Genomic DNA, 19,481 nt, shown 5'->3' on the forward strand with positions numbered 1-19,481 from the left:
TGACTAAGTGTTGTTTTTTTTTTCCTCTAGTTCTCCTACTCCATTTAGCCTCATATATTTTTCTGATTCACTTCTTCCACCCACATAATTGAAATACACCAAAACGTAATGAATTATGTAGTGTGCAAAAAAGCATGAGAAAGTATTTTGGAACTCAAACTGATACTTTACAAGAAGAAGTCATAATTTATAGTAGATAGCACAAGAATTATATGTTACCATACTTCAGAAGATATTAACAATTTTTCAAAGATATCTGAGAACAATAGTAATTATTTCTACAGTCAATAAATTGGCAGTTGACAAGTAAACCAAGGCTTTTAAAATAGATTCTAACAACAGTCCTATCCAAAATACAAAATTATTACCAATAGAACCCTAAAGCAAGTTCTGAACTCAAATCCAGAATAAAACATGTATATCAGAAAATTCTAGATCATGATGCTACTAAAAGTATCAGTTACTCAATAAAGCAAAAATAAAATAAAAACAATGTGTAAGAGGGAGAAAAAAAAGACAAAAACATCAAGAAGCAGGATGCTTCCTTTATTTTAAATATAGGTATGTGGCACTGAATCAGAATTTTTAGTAGTAAAACATTGCAAAATGATCACCTCCAAACAAAACAAAACACACACACAAATTAATGTGCAGTTTCTATCACATTGTAAAAATTCTCTTTGCTTTACCCTTTTCTGTATAAGAAAGCTAAGAACTCACTGCTCCCACATCTGATTATGCTCTGCCTATAGTTCAACATGAATAAGAGCCAAGACTCTACCCCTAGAGAATGGAATGAGTCATTTCTATATAGAATAATCTTCAGAGGATTCTTTTAAGCCCAAATCAGAAAGCACACAGGGACTTCCCTGGTGATCCTGTGGTTAAGAATCCACGTCCCAATGCAGGGATCACTGGTTCAATCCCTGGTCCGGGAAGATCTCACAAGTGATGGAGTAACTAAGTCCATGTGCCACAACTACTGAGCTCACACTGTAGGGCCTGCAAGCTGCAGCTACTGAGACCACATGTGCCGAAGCCAGCACTCCCTACAGCCCGTGCCCCACAGCAAGAGAAGCCACTACACTCCCTACAGCCCGTGCCCTACAGCAAGAGAAGCCACTACACTCCCTACAGCCCGTGCCCCACAGCAAGAGAAGCCACTACACTCCCTACAGCCCGTGCCCCACAGCAAGAGAAGCCACTACACTCCCTACAGCCCGTGCCCCACAGCAAGAGAAACCACTACACTCCCTACAGCCCGTGCCCCACAGCAAGAGAAGCCACTACACTCCCTACAGCCCGTGCCCCACAGCAAGAGAAGCCACTACAATGAGAAGCCCACACACCTCAAGAAAGAGTAACCCCTGCTCAGAGCAACTAGAGAAAGCCTGCACACAACAACAAAGACCCACCACATGCAAATTAAATGAAGGGTTTTTTTTCAAGTACACAAAACAGGATGAACTTTAGACTGTGAAAATGGACAAAAAGAAAAGAGAGATAAGACAGAAGTGAAGACAGCATGGTTTTATAATTTCCCCAAATCCCCTCATAAACAAAATCAAATAGGATAGTAGAAGCCAAAACCCAGGATGACATCATCAACAAAATCATTTCACAAAGAATCTCCAATAACCTTATGATACAAGTGGGTGGGGCCAAACCACTAAGCACAGTAAGACCCACAAGAGAATGACAGCAAGGCAGAAACAAGGGAGAAAACTGGGTCCTCAGTGCTGGAGAACTGAGAGATTACCAACAAGTAGTTAGCTTCAAAAGGAAGGGCTCCCGCTTAGATGTGGATGTAGGCACAACAGGTGGAAGGGGCTTCACGATCAAAGCAAGGTCACTACGGGGAGACTGAAAGGCAGCAGACCGTCAGGACTCAGGAACACCCAGTGGGCTCCCTTTCAGGCAGGTAGAAACACACATGGAAGAGGAATAGCAGAAGCACAGCAAGTTGATCAGAGCAGGGCACCTGGGCATAAAAGAGAAAAGTGTTCAGATACCAGTGGAGGAGGGGATAGGAGGAAGCAAGTAGAAAGCACTGAAGAGATGAATGCATAAGAACCATTAAATACTTCATCATAAAACTGAAACATAAAGAAAGATATTGTGGCCCTCTCCATCTCCTACACATGAACTTCCTTGTAAAAATACCATTTCAGCAACAGAAAAAGATTAATTAATCTCACATTCAAAAATACCAAAAAGTTAAAAAAGTTATGTAAATAACACATATACAGAAAATAAATATTCACCAGAAGAACATAACTACAAAGCATTTTAAAACAGTGAGCTAATATTTCAAAATGAGTTAAACAAAATTTAAAAATAAGGGACTTCCCTAGCAATCCAGTGGTTAAAACTCCACACTTACGATGCAGGAGGTATGGGTTCAATCCCCAGTTAGGGAACTAAGATCCTACATGCTGCATAGTAAAACCAAAAAAAAAAAAAATTTTAAACAGAAACAAAATTAAGAAAATAGGAAAAGTTATGAAAGAAGAGCATAATCCAGAACTAGCAAAGCTCAGAAATGAGGTAGCCAGAAAATAGGCAGATATGAAGAGTTGACAAGCTCAGAAACAATTCTAAAGAAGAAAAAAACACTTCAATAATGATGACTAAACTAAAAGGAATAACTGGAAACCACAAAGTACAGTAAGAGCATAAATGTGTGGAAATAAGAAAAAAAATGAAGGAAATAAAACAGAAATGAAAGGAATAAAATACATCAAGGGAAGAACAATAAACAGAAGACAAGCAAAATAAAGCTAACATGCATAGGAAGAAAATGAAAAGAATTTTAAAAACTATAATCAAAAATTCTTCCCTGAAACAAAAGAAGACTTGAACCTTCATATTTACAACACAAAGTGGTCAATACTGAGACAGACATGCTAGAAAAACAATGGAAATATAAAGGGAAAAAAAGCTTTCAGTATTCAGGCAAAACGACAACATGACTTTTAAGGAAAAGAAAGACAGCTTGGCATAAAACTTCTGAACAGTAATTCTCAAAGCCAGAACACCAAGGAAGAGCATATTTAAGATCTGCAAGGAAAGCTAATGTCCAGCAAAGATCACATCCTGAATCACTCAAGCATAAAGTCATGGACCAGTTTCTTCTGAGCACATAAGATATCCGATATCATTTCTTCCTCTTCCCCCGTTTCTTCCTGAACAGTTCAGTCCAGCTCAGGCGGTAGACAGAGGAGAACAGGTAGTCATCTGCACAGGGTGTGTTGGGGAGGCAGGGAGCAGCTGTGATGGCATAAAGTGCAGTGCAAAAGCTTAAGTGGGCTTTCCCGGGGACACTGGGAAACAATCCATGTGACCACATGGTAAAGGGAGAAAGACAACAGTCCACATCTCTTTTTTTAGAAACAGAGTAAGACAAATCTTAGAATTACAACTTCAAAAAGTTTGTTAAGTATTATCTCCATCAGATCAGATCAGTGGCTCAGTCGTGTCCGACTCTTTGCGACCCCATGAATCGCAGCACTCCAGGCCTCCCTGTCCAACACCAACTCCTAGAGTTCACCGAGACTCACGTCCGCCGAGTCAGTGATGCCATCCAGCCATCTCATCCTCTGTCGTCCCCTTCTCTTCTTGCCCCCAATCCCTCCCAGCATCAGAGTCTTTTCCAATGAGTCAACTCTTCGCATGAGGTGGCCAAAGTACTGGACTTTCAGCTTTAGCATCATTCCTTCCAAAGAACACCCAGGGCTGATCTCCTTCAGAATGGACTGGTTGGATCTCCTTGCAGTCCAAGGGACTCTCAAGAGTCTTCTCCAACACCACAGTTCAGAAGCATCAACTCTTCGGCGCTCAGCCTTCTTCACAGTCCAACTCTCACATCCATACATGACCACTGGAAAAACCATAGCCTTGACTAGATGGATCATTGTTGGCAAAGTCTGCTTTTGAATATGCTATCTAGGTTGGTCATAACCTTCCTTCCAAGGAGTAAGCATCTTTTAATTTCATGGCTGCAGTCACCATCTGCAGTGATTTTGGAGCCCAGAAAAATAAAGTCTGACACTGTTTCCCCATCTATTTCCCATGAAGTGATGGGACCGGATGCCATGATCTTCATTTTCTGAATGTTGAGCTTTAAGCCAACTTTTTCACTCTATACTTTCACTTTCATCAAGAGGCTTTTTAGTTCCTCTTCACTTTCTGCCATAAGGGTGGTGTCATCTGCATATCTGAGGTTATTGATATTTCTCCCAGCAATCTTGATTCCAGTTTGTGTTTCTTCCAGTCCAGCGTTTCTCATGATGTACTCTGCATATAAGTTAAATAAACAGGGTGACAATATACAGCCTTGACAAACTCCTTTTCCTATTTGGAACCAGTCTGTTGTTCCATGTCCAGTTCTAACTGTTGCTTCCTGATCTGCATACAAATTCTCAAGAGGCAGGTCAGGTGGTCTGGTATTTCCATCTCTTGAAGAATTTTCCACAGTTTATTGTGATCCACACAGTCAAAGGCTTTGGCATAGTCAATAAAGCAGAAATAGATGTTTTTCTGGAACTCTCTTGCTTTTTCCATGATCCAGCGGATGTTGGCAATTTGATCTCTGGTTCCTCTGCCTTTTCTAAAACCAGCTTGAACATCAGGAAGTTCACGGTTCACATATTGCTGAAGCCTGGCTTGGAGAATTTTGAGCATTACTTTACTAGCATGTGAGATGAGTGCAATTGTGCGGTAGTTTGAGCATTCCTTGGCATTGCCTTTCTTTGGGATTGGAATGAAAACTGACCTTTTCCAGTCCTGTGGCCACTGCTGAGTTTTCCAAATTTGCTGGCATATTGAGTGCAGCACTTTCACAGCATCATTTTTCAGGATTTGGAATAGCTCAACTGGAATTCCATCACCATAGCATCAATCTATTAAGGGAACAAACACCTTTTCAAGGCGACTTTCCTGGTGGATCAGACGGTAAAGAATCTGCCTGCAATGCAGGAGACCCAGGTTCAATACCTGGGTTAGGAAGATCCCCTGGAGAAAGAAATGGCAACCCACTCCAGTATTCTTACCTGGAGAACTCCATAGACAGAGGAGCCTGGTGGACTACATTACAATCCATGGGGTCACAAAGAGTAGGACACGACTGAGCAACTAACACATACCTTTTCAAGAAAATGCCTTTCAGTTAAAGAGGCTGATAGAAAGAGAAGGAACATTTATGTGATCAGGATCACAAAACAACCCATATAAAAGGTTTTGGAGTAGAAACAGTATTACTTTTTCCCAACCCACAGGCAATATGCTCTAAGGGTTGTGATGATGCTCATTTAAGCATCAGGGCTCACATACACAGTAGACTCAGCAGAATGGGGCACTATGAATCACATACCTATGAAGCAAAAAAAAAATAAATTGAAAAATAACTGGTTAGCCTGCTAATTTGGAGAAGGCAATGGCACCCCACTCCAGTACTCTTGCCTGGAAAATCCCATGGACGGAGGAGCCTGGTGGGCTGCAGTCCATGGGGTCACTGAGGGTCGGACACGACTGAGCGACCTCACTTTCACTTTTCACTTTCATGGATTGGAGAAGGAAATGGCAACCCATTCCAGGGTTCTTGCCTGGAGAATCCCAGGGACGGGGGAGCCTGGTGGGCTGCCATCTATGGGGTCGCACAGAGCCGGACACGACTGAAGTGACTTAGCAGCACCAGCAGCCTACTAATTACTTAGGTTTATTTAGCAAATCTGCTGCGTTTGTATTTTGTTTAGGCTCTAATATAAATCATTGCAAAAAGTTGAAATTCTCTTTGAAACATTCAACCAATTGCCTTCGGAGAAATAAAAGGAAAATAATTTTCCTTCCACATTTGAGCAGTGAATATGTTCTCTTTCCCCATGATGACCTCAAGGGACAGGAGCTTCCAACAGTCTCTCCAAGTGACCATCCCAGGTGCTAATGGGTTCATGTGCCATGATCTGGAGTGACCTCACAGCAGTGAAAGGTCGAGACCTTCCAGTTCATACTTGTCCTTGGTCCCAGGTGAGTGTGGGACTTTCTGTGACTACATAGGTATCCATCTAACCTCATCTTTTCAGACAGATAATCCAGTGACACTTTGGGCCTGTCACCAACAGAAAAAGCCTTCTTTGCTTGGTCCTGTTAAACTATCATCATATCCCTACCTAGGCCAGTCCTGAATTTAAGTCAACACAGTTAGCATTGATCTAACACAAACCCCTTAGGCTTCCACAGTGGCTCAGTGGTAAAGAATTCACCTGTAATGCAGCAGACGTTAAGAGATGCAGGTTTGATCCCTGAGTCAGGAAGATCTAAGGAGGGCATGGCAACCCACTCCAGTATTCTTGCCTGGAGAATCCCATGGACAGAGGAGCTTGGTGGGGTGCAGTCCATAAGGTTGCAGAAAGTCAAACATGACTGAAGCAACTTGGGATGCACACACACAACACACACCTTATGTCAAACCCTGTGATAAACACAGGGGACACAACACCAAATAAGACACATTGTTCCTGCCCATGAAGAGGTCAGTTTATTCAGAGAGGCATGAAAAACAAAGACAACCACATACCACCATAAACACCTAAACAGAAATTACTGAAAGATAATTTTCTCCACAGAGGAGAAAGTTGTCAACTCTTGGAGCTTCAGACGGAAAGAAATATTTACACCAGATATTCAAGAATGAACATGAATTTTCTGGGAACTTGGAGGTGGAGGGATAGCAGAGGAAAAGACTAGAGGACTTCCCTGGTGGTCCAGTGGCTAAGAATCTACCTGCCAATACAGGGGACACAGGATTGAGAAGATCCCACGTGCCTTGGAACATCTAAGCCTGGACACCACAACTACTGACCCAGGTGCTGCAACTACCGAAGCCCACGCACCTAGAGCCCATGCGCCAAAACAAGAGAAGCCACAGCAATGAGAAGCCCATGCACCGCAACAAGGAGTAGCCCCTGCTCACTGCAAACTAGCGAAAACCTGCGCGCAGCAACAAAGACCCAGAACAGCCAAAAATAATAAATAAATAAATACATTTTTTTAAAAGACTAGCATATGAAAAGCCAAGAAGGCATGAAAAAGCATGGTATTTTCCAGATCTCCAAGGAGGGCAGGATGACCAAAGCGTATATGGCACACGTTGCGAGGCAATGAGACCAGGACTGGCCAGAAACCAGACCCCACATGGTGTTAGGTTCAGTACCAAGAAGTTTAGACTTTATTCAAAGGCAGCAGCACAGAAGACCATTCCACAGAAGAGTCATGTGGTCAGATTTCAGTTTCAGAAAGATCACACCTTGGTTGAATGGAGTGGGGCAAGACCAGAGAGAGAGACTAATGGAGAGACGATGACAACCCAGCAGAGCAGTTAGACAAGTTGGCTTGGGGAGTCTGCAGACGTCGGTTTGATGCAAGTTCATCACGTCATAAGGTGGGACTTTCACTTACCCACCTTCTGCCTCAGATGCTCACCCCAGGGCTACCTTCACTGGCCTGCAACCTGTGTAGCTGCAGAAAGGACCACACGTAGATAGGCTCTACACTTGGTGAATGCTGTCCCTCTCTTGAAATCCTTAATCATTTTTGGTGCTCTCCTTAATCATTTTTAAAAAAGAAGTCTACATTTTCATTCTGTATCGAGCCCTGCAAATTATGTAGCGGGTTCTACCTCACCTCTAAATGGATATAATAACAGCACCATAGAGTTACTGGGAAGACGAAAGGAGCAAATACGTATAGAAAGCACAGTGTTTGGCACACAATCCTCCATAAACCGAAACCATTTTTATTACCAATAATCCACACCTCAAGAAGAATGGAGGGGCCTGAAATAAAGGACCAGCACTAGAACTCTTAACAATGTACTACTTTTATTGTATGCAAATTATACTTAAAGTTGATTAAAAAGGAAAAAAGAAATATACATGTACTATAATGCAAATAAATAAATAATAAAAGGTGATTCTGATGTTTAAAAAGAAAATGGACCAGGACCAGCCAGAGACCAAGGAGAAGGAAACAGGAGGCAGAACTCACAGGACGTTTCTCCAGGTGGTTGAGAAGGCGCGTGAGAAGGAAGCAGGAAGGCTAGTGGGCAAGGTGCCCTTACCCAGACCAACACTGGCAGCAGCTTTAATAAAATGGAAAACAACCTGCAAATATCCACAAGTCTATAAACTAGAGCACCTTCAACATTCATATCCAAATACAATATTTTTTCTAAAAGTGAAATCTCATTGCTACTTCTGTGCAGGTCTTAGCAGTTACAGAGCACACTGCAAAAAACGCTGAAGTATAATATGTGGCCAGTGGAGAGGCCAGTGAAGTTAAAGGAGAGGAGTTAAAGGAGAGAGCGGTAATTCCTTCTCTATGGAAGCAATGCTTTGAGAAAAGAGTGCATGTGGGATCAGGTTTCAGCGAACTATCCAAGCTTCAGTCAAATTAATCTGGGACAACTTAAAGTCAGACATTTCACTGAAAGGCTGAGTGACTGTTAAGTAATATTACTAAAGCAAGCAAAAGTATCAGATTGAACCATTTGAAATTGCCATTTCTGTAGCCAGAAATGGTCAAATGTCAGCAATTTCATAGCTCTACCTAACATTTCCTAGAGATACAGGAAAGGCAACACTAACCGAAAACATGACAGTAGCAAAAAAAGAATATTATGCCTTAAAAGAGGAAATTTAGAAATTTTTTAAAGGGCATCATTCATCACTCCTATGATCAGAGAAAAATAAATATTAATTTTTAATGCAATAATTCAGGAAGAAAGCAAACATTTTACTAAGAGACATCATATAGAAGCAATAAATGATCAAACATCCTGGTGAAAACTACAGCTGAAGAAACTATGTACGGGAAAGGAAACAAATACTACAATAAAAAGTTTAATGTTTGAATTACAGGCATATTATAGCACATGTTCAATAATACAAAAAATGGCAATTTATTAAAACACGAACTCTGCTTGATAAAAAAGCAAATTAGCGACTGGGTAATTCCTCTATTTTTTATTTATTGAGCTAATAACAAATGCAGAAAGAAATGAGACAGAAGGCTTTAAAACCTATTGGAACCCTCTTTGCGGAATTGGGCCAATCAGATCTTCCAGGCAGTTCTAACTCATGATATAAAAAGCCCTCGAGAGCATTCGGATGGGCTTTTAAAACATATACACAGCTGCTTGACACCAGGATGCCACTATGGGGTAGGTTAAATGGCTACCAACAGATACAAGGCCTCCAGCGCTTTTTAATTCTTTAATCTTTTTCATTCTAGGTCTAATGATATTCTTAGAATGGGATGGGAGTTGCAGGGTGGGTTTTGATATCCCCATAAGAATAGTTACAAATACTGAGGACTACAATTAAGGTGTCAAAATACAGGAAAATAAAAATTCAAAAGTAACAAAAGGGCTCCGATGATCTTGGTCTATTCACAGAGCTAATCTTTTTATTTGTTTGTTTTCATAGTAGCTTTATTTATTTTTTAAGGTAGTCATTAAAAAAGGTGTTTTTTTTTTTTTTTTAGGCCAATTTTAGGTTCACAGCAAAATTGAGAAGAAGGGACAGAGATTTCTCATATGCTGTCTGCCCCCACTCATGCACGGCCTCCCCTATTAGTAACATCTCCCACCAGAATTGTACATTTATTACAACTGGCAAATCTACATTGACACATCATAATCACTGCAGGTCCATAGTTTCACATGAAGATTCACTCATGGTCTTGCACATTCTATGGCTTTGGACAAATGTATAATGACACGAATCCACTATTATAGTATCACATAAGAGTATTTTCACCACCTCCTACATCCTCTGGGCTCTACCTACTCATCTCTTCCCCCATTGCAACCACTGATCTTTTCATTGTATTCTTTTCCAGAATGTCATATAGTTGGACTGATACAGTATGTAGCCTTCTTGGTTTGGCACCTTTCACTTAGTAATATGCATTTAAGCTTCCGCCATGTTTTTTCATAGCTTGATAGCTCATTGCTTTTTTTTAGAGCTGAATAATATTCTGTTGTCTGGATGTGTCATGGTTTATTTATCCTCTCACCTACTGAAGGGGATCTTGGTTGCCTCCAAAGTTTGGCAATTATGAATAAAGCTACTATAAACATCTGTGTGCAGATTTCTGGCTGGACATAAAAATTCAAGTCCTTTGGATAAACACTAAGGAGTGCAATTATAGGATCATTTGGTTAGAGTACACTTAGTTTTGTAAGAAACCACCAAACATAGAGTTCATCTTAATCTATCAGCATTTGACATAGGGATTTTCCTTACTTTAAAAAAAATTTATTGATTTATTCTTTCTGGCTGCACTGGGTCTTCGTTGCTGCCTGCAGGCTTTCTCTAGTTGCGGTGAGCAGGGACTACTCCTTGTCTGATGAGCGGGCTTCTCATTTCAGTGGCTTCTATTGTGGAGTACAGGCTCTAGAGCACACGAGGGCTTTAGTAGCGAGACGTGTGGGCTTAGTTGCCCTACTGAATATGGGATCTTCCCGGACCAGGGATCGAACTCATGTCCTCTGCATTGACAGGCAGATTGTTAACCACTGGATCACCAGGGAAGTTGCTCCCTACTTCTTAAAGTACTGTTTTCGTGTGGCTCCTGACTCACCCACCATACTCTCCTGATGTCACTTCTGTTTTCATTGGCCTCCACCACTTCTGTTTCCCTTGCGAGGTCCTCTTCTCTTCCCAATTTCTAACTGTTGGAGGTCTGAAAATTCCTTCTCATCTCTCTATATACCCAGGTAATCTCATCCAGCCTGTGGCTTTAAATAGGACTCTAAATGTAGCTCTCCAGCCCTGACCTCTTTCCTGAGCTCCCAGTATGCATAAGAAGCTGCACATTCCACATTTCTACTTGCAAGTCTAAAAGGCATTTCAATTATTTATTTATTTTATTATTATTATTCTTTCTTTTTTTTTTTTTAAACTGTGACGGGCTGTCTCTAGTTTTAGCAAGCAGGGGCTGCTCTCTAGTTGCAGTGCTCAGGCTTCTCATGGCAGTCACATCTCTTGTTGTGGAGTATGGGCTCTAGGGCGCACAGGATTCAGTAACTGGGGCTCAGGGGCTTAGTTACCCCGAGGCACGTGTAGTCTTTCTGGACCAAGGATCAAACCCATGTCCCCTGCATTGATAGTGGATTCTTAACCCCTGAACCACCAGGGAAGTCCCAATATTCAAATTTAATACAGACAAAACAACTCTTGATTCCCCTGCCCCATCCTCTTGTTGCCCAGTCTTCTCCATTTCATTAGTGAGACTAAAAACTAGGAATCATTCTGTCACAGCCCATATCCAATCCATCAAAGATTCTGTGAACTCTGTCTCCAGAGTATATCCTGAATTCTAACCATTCATCAGCATCTCCACCAGTACCATCCTATCCAAGGTCTCTCATCCTAATGATTACAGTAATAACTGTCCCCTTGTTTCCACTCTTACTTACGACCCCCAAGTCCCCACAAACAGCCAGAGTTACTTTTCTATTAATCAGATCATATCACTGTCACACTTAGGCCTTCTAATGGCCTCCCCTCACCCTTTGAACAAAATGCAAACTTAACTGCTTCAAGACATGGAAATATAAATTGATACAACTACATCAACGACAAAAGGCTATATACTAGTTAAAATAAACAAATTAGATTGATAGACATAATAAGAAGTCTGACTTTTTTTGACCATGGCCCTCAGCTTATGGGATTTTAGTTCCCTGACCAGGGATGGAACCCAAGGCCCCGGCAGTGACAGCATTGAGTCCTAACCACTGGATCACCTGAGAATTCCGAGTCTGACTATTTTTCATGTTTGACCACTAACAGTATTCAAGTCCTACTATTCTCCCTTTCCCTTTTGCCCCACATCTAGGCCAACCCATAAGAAAGTCCAGGCACCCTCCCTTGGTGTTGGCAGATAAGTTTAAACCGGCCCTTTGGTGGAACCCTCCAACCATCTCACTTCCTGACCATAATACAGACCAGAGCCACCACCCCCATCTTTACTCTCTTTTGCTCCAGATGAAATCTGAGTTCTTCACCTGCTGGGAATTTTTTTTTTTTTTTAATCATTTCAACGTCTTACTTTTTTCCCAGCTTTACTAGGATAGAGTAGACATATAACGTTGCATGAGTTCAAGGTGTACAATGTGTTGACTTGATACCTTTATATACTGCAATATGATTACCACCGGAGAAGGCAGTGGCACCCCACTCCAGTACTCTTGCCTGGAGAATCCCATGGACGGAGGAGCCTGGTAGGCTACAGTCCTTGGGGTTGCTGAGGTCAGACACGACTGAGCGACTTTACTTTCACTTTTCACTTTCATGCATTGGAGAAGGAAATGGCAATCCACTCCAGTGTTCTTGCCTGGAGAATCCCAGGGACGGGGGAGCCTGGTGGGCTGCTGTCTATGGGGTCGCACAGAGTCGGACACGACTGATGTGACTTAGCTTAGCTTATGATTACCACCATGGCTTTAGCTAATACCTCCATCCTATCACATAATTACCATTTCTTTTTAGCGGTGAAAACATTTAAGAACTCCCCTTTTAGTAACTTTCAAGTACGTAAAACAAGAGGATTAGCTATAATCACCATGCTGTACATTAACTTCCTAGGAATTATTAATCTTAAATCTGAATGTTTATACCCTTGATCCAGTATCTCCCCATTGCCCCCAACCCCCAGCGCTTGGGAACCATGACTCTACCCTTGATTTTTCCAAGTTTCAGCTTTTTTAGATTCCTCATGTAAGTGATACCATACAGTATTTGTCTTTCTCTGACTGACTTTACTTAGCTTTATCCAAGCTGTCAGAAATAGCAGGATTTCCTTCTTTTCCAGGCTGAATAATAACAGTCCACAGCGTGTGCGTGTGTGTGTGTGTGTGTGTATACATAAACACTATATCTTCTCTTTTTTTAATTAATTTATTTATTTGGCTTCACTGGGTCTTCGTACTGTGTGGGATCTTTCGTTGTAGCACGTGGACTCTCTAGTTGTGGCACATGGGCTCTGGAGTACACAGGTTCAGTAATTGTGGTGTGGGGGCTTAGTTGCTCCTTGGCAAGTGGGATCTAGGTTCTTGATCAGGGATCAAACCTGTGTCCCCTGCATTACAAGGTGGATTCTTAACCACTGGGCCACCAGGGAAGTCCCACACACTACATCTTTATCCATTTGTTGATACATTATTGTTTCCTATCTTAGCTATCATAAACCATGCTGAAATGAGCATGGGGGTACAGATATCTTTTTTGCAATCTTGTGCTTATTTCTTTTGGATATACACCCAGAAATGGGATTGTTGGATCATATGATAGATCTGCTTTTAATTTTTTAATAAATGTCCATACTGTTTTCCATAGTGGCTGCACCAATTTACACTCCCCCAAACAGTGCAAAGACTTCCTTTTCTCCACATCCTCACCAACACTTGTTATTTCTTATCTTTCTGATGACAGTCATTCTAACAGGTATGAGGTGATATCTCATTGTGGTTTTGATTTGGATTTCCCTGGTGATTAGTGATGTTGAGCATCTTTTCATGTACCTGTTGGTCATTTGTACATCTTCTTTTGGAAAAATGTCTATTCAGTTCCTCTGCCCACTTTTTAATTGAAAAGGTGATTTTTTTGCTGAGTACATTTTGGGATATTAACTTACCAGATACGATTTGCAAGTAGTTCCTCCCTTTCCAAAGGTCACCTTTTTATTTCATTGTTTCTTACGATGTGCATAAGCTTCTAGTTTTATACAGTCCAGCTTGTTGGTTTTTGCTCTTGTTCCGTGTGTTCTTGTTGTCATATCCAGGAAACCACTGCCAAGACCAATGTCAAGGAGCTTTTTCCTTTCAGGGAATATTTTTGATGCTGACAATATGAGTAACTATCTCATATACATTAGAACCTACAAGTCAATGTAGGCATCCCAATATCCATAAATTCCTGAACGGGGAGGGAAGGGCTTCCATGCATCTAGCAAGGATTGCCTGCCTGCCTGCCTGCTAAGTTGCTTCAGTCATGTCTGACTCTTTGTGACCGTATGGACCCTATGGACAGTACAGTAGCCCACCAGGCTCCTCTGTCCATGGGATTCTCCAAGCAAGAGTATTAGAATGGGTTGCCATGTCCTCCACCAGCGGATCATCCTGACCCAGGGATTGAACACCTGTCTCCTGCACTGGCAGGCAGATCCTTTACCACTGAGCCACCAGGAAGCCCCTAGCAGGGATTCCTGGTATCCAAATAAAACATGAACCAGTAGATAAACCTTGAAAGCATAATGTTGGGGTGGGGAGAAGGGTTGTTACAGAATTGATACTGTTTAATTTATGTAATAATCTGATCTCTTTCCAGTAATTTTTTGTTGTTTTAAAGTCTGTCTTATCTGCTATTGAAATTTTTAGGTATATACATTATTAATATATCTTGTGCAAGTCTTTCATTTGCAGTCTTTCTACATGCTTAGGCTTTAGATGTGCCTCTTACAAATGGTTTATTTTTAAAATAATTTAAAAAATCTAGTCAGATAATCTCTGTCTTTCAATTGGAACATTTACACTTACTCTCTGTGTGTGTGTGTGCATGCCTCATCACTGTCCAACTCTTTACAACCCCATGGACTATAGCCCTCCAGGCTCCTCTATCCAAAGAATTCTCCAGGCAAGAATGGAGCAAGTTGCCATTTCCTTCTCCAGTGGATCTTCCCGACCCAGGGATCGAACCCACATCTCCTGTGTCTCCTGTACTGCAGGCAGATTCTTTACCTGATAAGCCATCAGGGAAGCACCCCCAGCCCCATAATTTTTATAGAGATAAATTTAATTCCAAAACCTTCGTTTATGCTATCAGTCCCATGCTTTTGCTCTCCCTTCTTGGCTTTTTTTAAGGAACTGCTTTCTAATTTCTATTCTATTTTCCTCTACTACTTAGGCAATCGTATACTCTATATTCTAAACATTTTAACATGCATAAGTTACTTATCCAAAGCTAATTTGGCTAGTCTTCAGCAGAACACAGGACTCAGATCACTGTAATCTTCATTACTGCTGCCCCAGACTTAACAACCTATTGCTGCCATATATTTTTATTCTGTCTTGTTTTTTGATCCCCAAACCCTTGTTATTGTTGTTTATACAATCATATATGTCCACGTTTAACCATATATTTATTTTTTCTTTTTTTCATTTCTTGTTATCTCTCAGACTTCATCTGGAATCACTTTTGTCTAAACTACATTCTTTAGACCAGTGTCATCCAATAGAAATATAATGTAAGCCCATGTGTAACTTTAAATTTTTAAAAACTTTAAAGAAACAAGTAAAATTAATTTTAATAAAACAAAAATATCTCATGATAGTTTGACTTGATGCAGTTTTTCTTAGTAAAAACAAATCATCTAACAGTTATCTTTCCTCAAAGATTATTTTGTCACTGCTAACAAATTAGTATGCTTCAATTACCAAGATATAAAAGAATTGTCTTAGAAAGTTGCAATATTAACAGGCAGCTGTGTGTGAACACAGTTAATACTGAATTCTGAAGGATTCAGGATAACCTGACAACTGAGGTACATATTTTAAGGTTTATAAGCTGTATTTCCTATTGTACAGATATTATTATAACCTTTGGACATTCCTTGGATTTTCAGAAACAACTCTCTGACATCAGAACTAAAGCTTTAGGAAAATTACTGAGCTAGAGCCAGCTTGTACCAACTCACAATAGCAGATTGTTAAATATCAAATTTTGTAACTTAAGCCACTGGTATTAGCCATTAATTAAGCCATTGGAATTAGCCATGGTGGGATTATTTACCCCAGGGAAATCATCAAACACCACAATGCTGAGCTTCCTCTTTCAAGACTCAGATGCCAGGAAAGATCAAAAGCAAAAGAAGAGGATGGCAGAGGATGAGATGTCTGGATGGCATCACTGATTCAATGGATAAGAATTTGAGCAAACTCCAGAAGATGGTGAGGGACAAGGAGGCCTGACATGCTGCAGTCCATGGGGTTGCAAAGAGTCAGAACAACTTAGTGACTGAACAACAACAACTAACAAAATCAACTAAGATTCACCTTTCTTTACACTACTGATGAAAGTGAAAGAGGACAGTGAAAAAGCTGGCTTAAAGCTTAACATTCAGAAAGCAAAGGTCAGGGCATCTGGTCCCATCACTTTATGGCAAATAGATGGGGAAAAAATTGAAACAGTGACAGACTGTATTTTCTTTTTTTTTTTTTTTTAGGGCTAATTCATTTTATTTTTTTTTTAATTTTATTTTATTTTTAAACTTTACATAATTGTATTAGTTTTGCCAAATATCAAAATGAATCCGCCACAGGTATACATGTGTTGGGCTCCAAAATCACTGCAGATGGTGACTGTAGCCATGAAATTAAAAGACGCTTGCTCTTGGAAAAAAAGTTATGACCAACCTAGATGGCATAGTAAAAAGCAGAGACATTACTTTGCTGACAAAGGTCCATCTAGTAAAATTCAGACTTAAATCGAAAAAAGTAGGGAAAACCACTAGACCATTCAGGTATGACCTAAATCAAATTCCTTATGATTATACAGTGGAAGTGACAAAATAGAGATTAGATCTGATAGAGTGCCTGAAGAACTATGGATGGAGGTTTGTGACACTGTACAGGAGACAGGGATCAAGACCATCCCCAAGAAAAATAAATGCAAAAAAAGCAAAATGGCTGTCTGAGGAGGCCTTACAATAGCTGTGAAAAGAAGAAAAGTGAAAAGCAAAGGAGAAAAGGAAAGACATACCCATTTGAATGCAGAGTTCTAAAGAATAGCAAGGAGAGATAAGAAAGCCTTCCTTAGTGATCAGTGCAAAGAAATAGAGGAAAACAATAGAATGGGAAAGTCTAGAGATCTCATCAAGAAAATTAGAGATACCAAGGGAACATTTCAGGCAAAGATGGGCAAAATAAAGGATAGAAATGGTATGGACCTAACAGAAGCAGAAGATACTAAGAAGAGGTGGCAAGAATACACAGAAGAACTGTACAAAAAAGATCTTCACGACCCAGATAATCACGATGGTGTGATCACCCACCTAGAGCCAGACATCCTGGAATGCAAAGTCAAGTGGGCTTTAGAAAGCATCACTATGAGCAAACCTAGGGAGGTGATGGAATTCCAGTTGAGCTATTTCAAATCCTAAAAGATGATGCTGTGAAAGGGCTGCACTCAATATGCCAGCAGATTTGGAAAACTCAGCAGTGGCTCCAGGACTGGAAAAGGTCAGTTTTCATTCCAATCCCAAAGGAAGGCAATGCCAAAGAATGCTCAAACTACCGCAAAATTGCACTCATCTCACATGCTAGTAAAATAATGCTCAAAATTCTCCAAGCCAGGCTTCAACAGTATGTGAACCGTGAACTTCCAGATGTTCAAGCTGAATTTAGAAAAGGCAGAGAAACCAGAGATCAAATTGCCAACATCTGCTGGATCATTGAAAAAGCACGAGAGTTCCAGAAAAATATCTACTTCTGCTTTATTGACTATCCCAAAACCTTTGACTGTGTGGAACACAACAAACTGTGGAAAATTCTGAAAGAGATGGGAATACCAGACCACATGACCTGCCTCTTGAGAAATCTGTATGCAGATTAGGAAGCAATGGTTAGAACTGGACATGGAACAACAGACTGGTTCCAAATAAGAAAAGGAGTACGTCAAGGCTGTATATTGTCACCCTGCTTATTTAACTTACATGCAGAGTACATCATGAGAAATGCTGGGCTGGATGAAACACAAGCTGGAATCGAGATTGCCGGGAGAAATATCAATAAGCTCAGATACGCAGATGACACCACCCTTATGGCAGAAAGTGAAGAAGAACTAAAGAGCCTCTTGATGAAAGTGAAAGAGGAGAGTGAACAAGTTGGCTTAAAGATCAACATTCAGAAAACTAAGATCATGGCATCTGGTTCCATCATTTCATAGCAAATAGATGGGGAAACAGTGGAAACCGTGGCTGACTTTATTTTTCTGGGCTCCAAAATTACTGCAGATGGTGTTTGCAGCCATGAAATTAAAAGACGCTTGCTGCTTGGAAGAAATGCGATGACCAACCTAGACAGCATATCAAAAAGTAGAGACTTTACTTTGCCAACAAAGGTCCATCTAGTCAAAGCTCTGGTTTTTCCAGTAGTCATATATGGATGTGAGAGTTGGACTATAAAGAAAGCTGAGCACCAATGAATTGATGCTTTTGAACTGTAGTGTTGGAGAAGACTCTAGAGAGTCCCTTGGACTGCAAGGAGATCCAACCAGTCCATCCTAAAGGAAATCAGTCCTAAATATTCATTGGAAGGACTGATGCTGAAGCTGAAACTCCAATACTTTGGCCACCTGATGCAGAGAACTGACTCACTGGAAAAGACCCTGATGCTGGGAAGGATTGAAAGCAGGAGGAGAAGGGGATGACAAAGGATGAAATGGTTGGATGGCATCACTGACTTGATGGACATGAGTTTGAGCAAGCTCCTGGAGTTGGTGATGTACAGGGAAGCCTAGCGTGCTGCAGTCGGCGGGGGTCACAAAGAGTCAGACACAACTGAGCAACTGAACTGAACTTCCCTTTTCAACTGTATCATGTAATGCACTGTTTTTAATTTGCAAGAAGTAACCTTTTGAATAGAATATTAAATGAAAATGTATGTGTATGTGTTAGTCACTCAGTCATGTCTAACTCTTTGTGACCCCAAGGACTATAGCCCACCAGCCTCTTCTGTCCATGGAATTCTCCAAGAATACTGGAATGGATATAAGGGGTCACAAATAGCATTTTTTTAGCAAAATTGAATACTAAGACTGAAAACATCAAGTTTTATTATATGTAGTAAAGTTAATGTTATTTATTTTGTTTTAGTTCTTCCTGTATGTATTTCTTTGAATGCTCTATGCCCAGTGTTGTCTAGCTTTAGTTTGAATTTACAAATTGAAAGCCACAGCTATAAGGCTAAGTTTGGCAGGATATAAAATTGTAGTACATTCAAGAAAGCACTTAAAGTATTCACCTAAAAACTCATGAAGATGGGGAATTAGTACTAATGGATACACAGTTCAATTTATAAATGTAAAAAATGTTCCAGAGAAGGATGGTGGTGATGACTGCAGAAATGTGAATGTACTTAGTGCCACAGAGCCATACACTTAAAAATGGCTGAAATCATCAAATTCATGTTATGTATATTTTACCACAATTTTTAAAACTCTCATGAAGAAGAACAAAAGAAATATTTATATTTTCTATCAACAGCGTTTGTGTAATATTCATAATACTAATAAACATTCAGAACACATCATTCAAGTGGCAAAAATATACAAAAAATATTTTTATATAATTAATATCTGAATTCAAACCACTTTAAAGAGGAAATAAAAGTCATAGAGATACCCCCAAAGGAACTCCTGGTT

The sequence above is a fragment of the Bubalus kerabau genome, chromosome 17 (genome assembly GCF_029407905.1).
Source record: "Bubalus kerabau isolate K-KA32 ecotype Philippines breed swamp buffalo chromosome 17, PCC_UOA_SB_1v2, whole genome shotgun sequence".
NCBI lineage: Eukaryota > Metazoa > Chordata > Mammalia > Artiodactyla > Bovidae > Bubalus > Bubalus kerabau.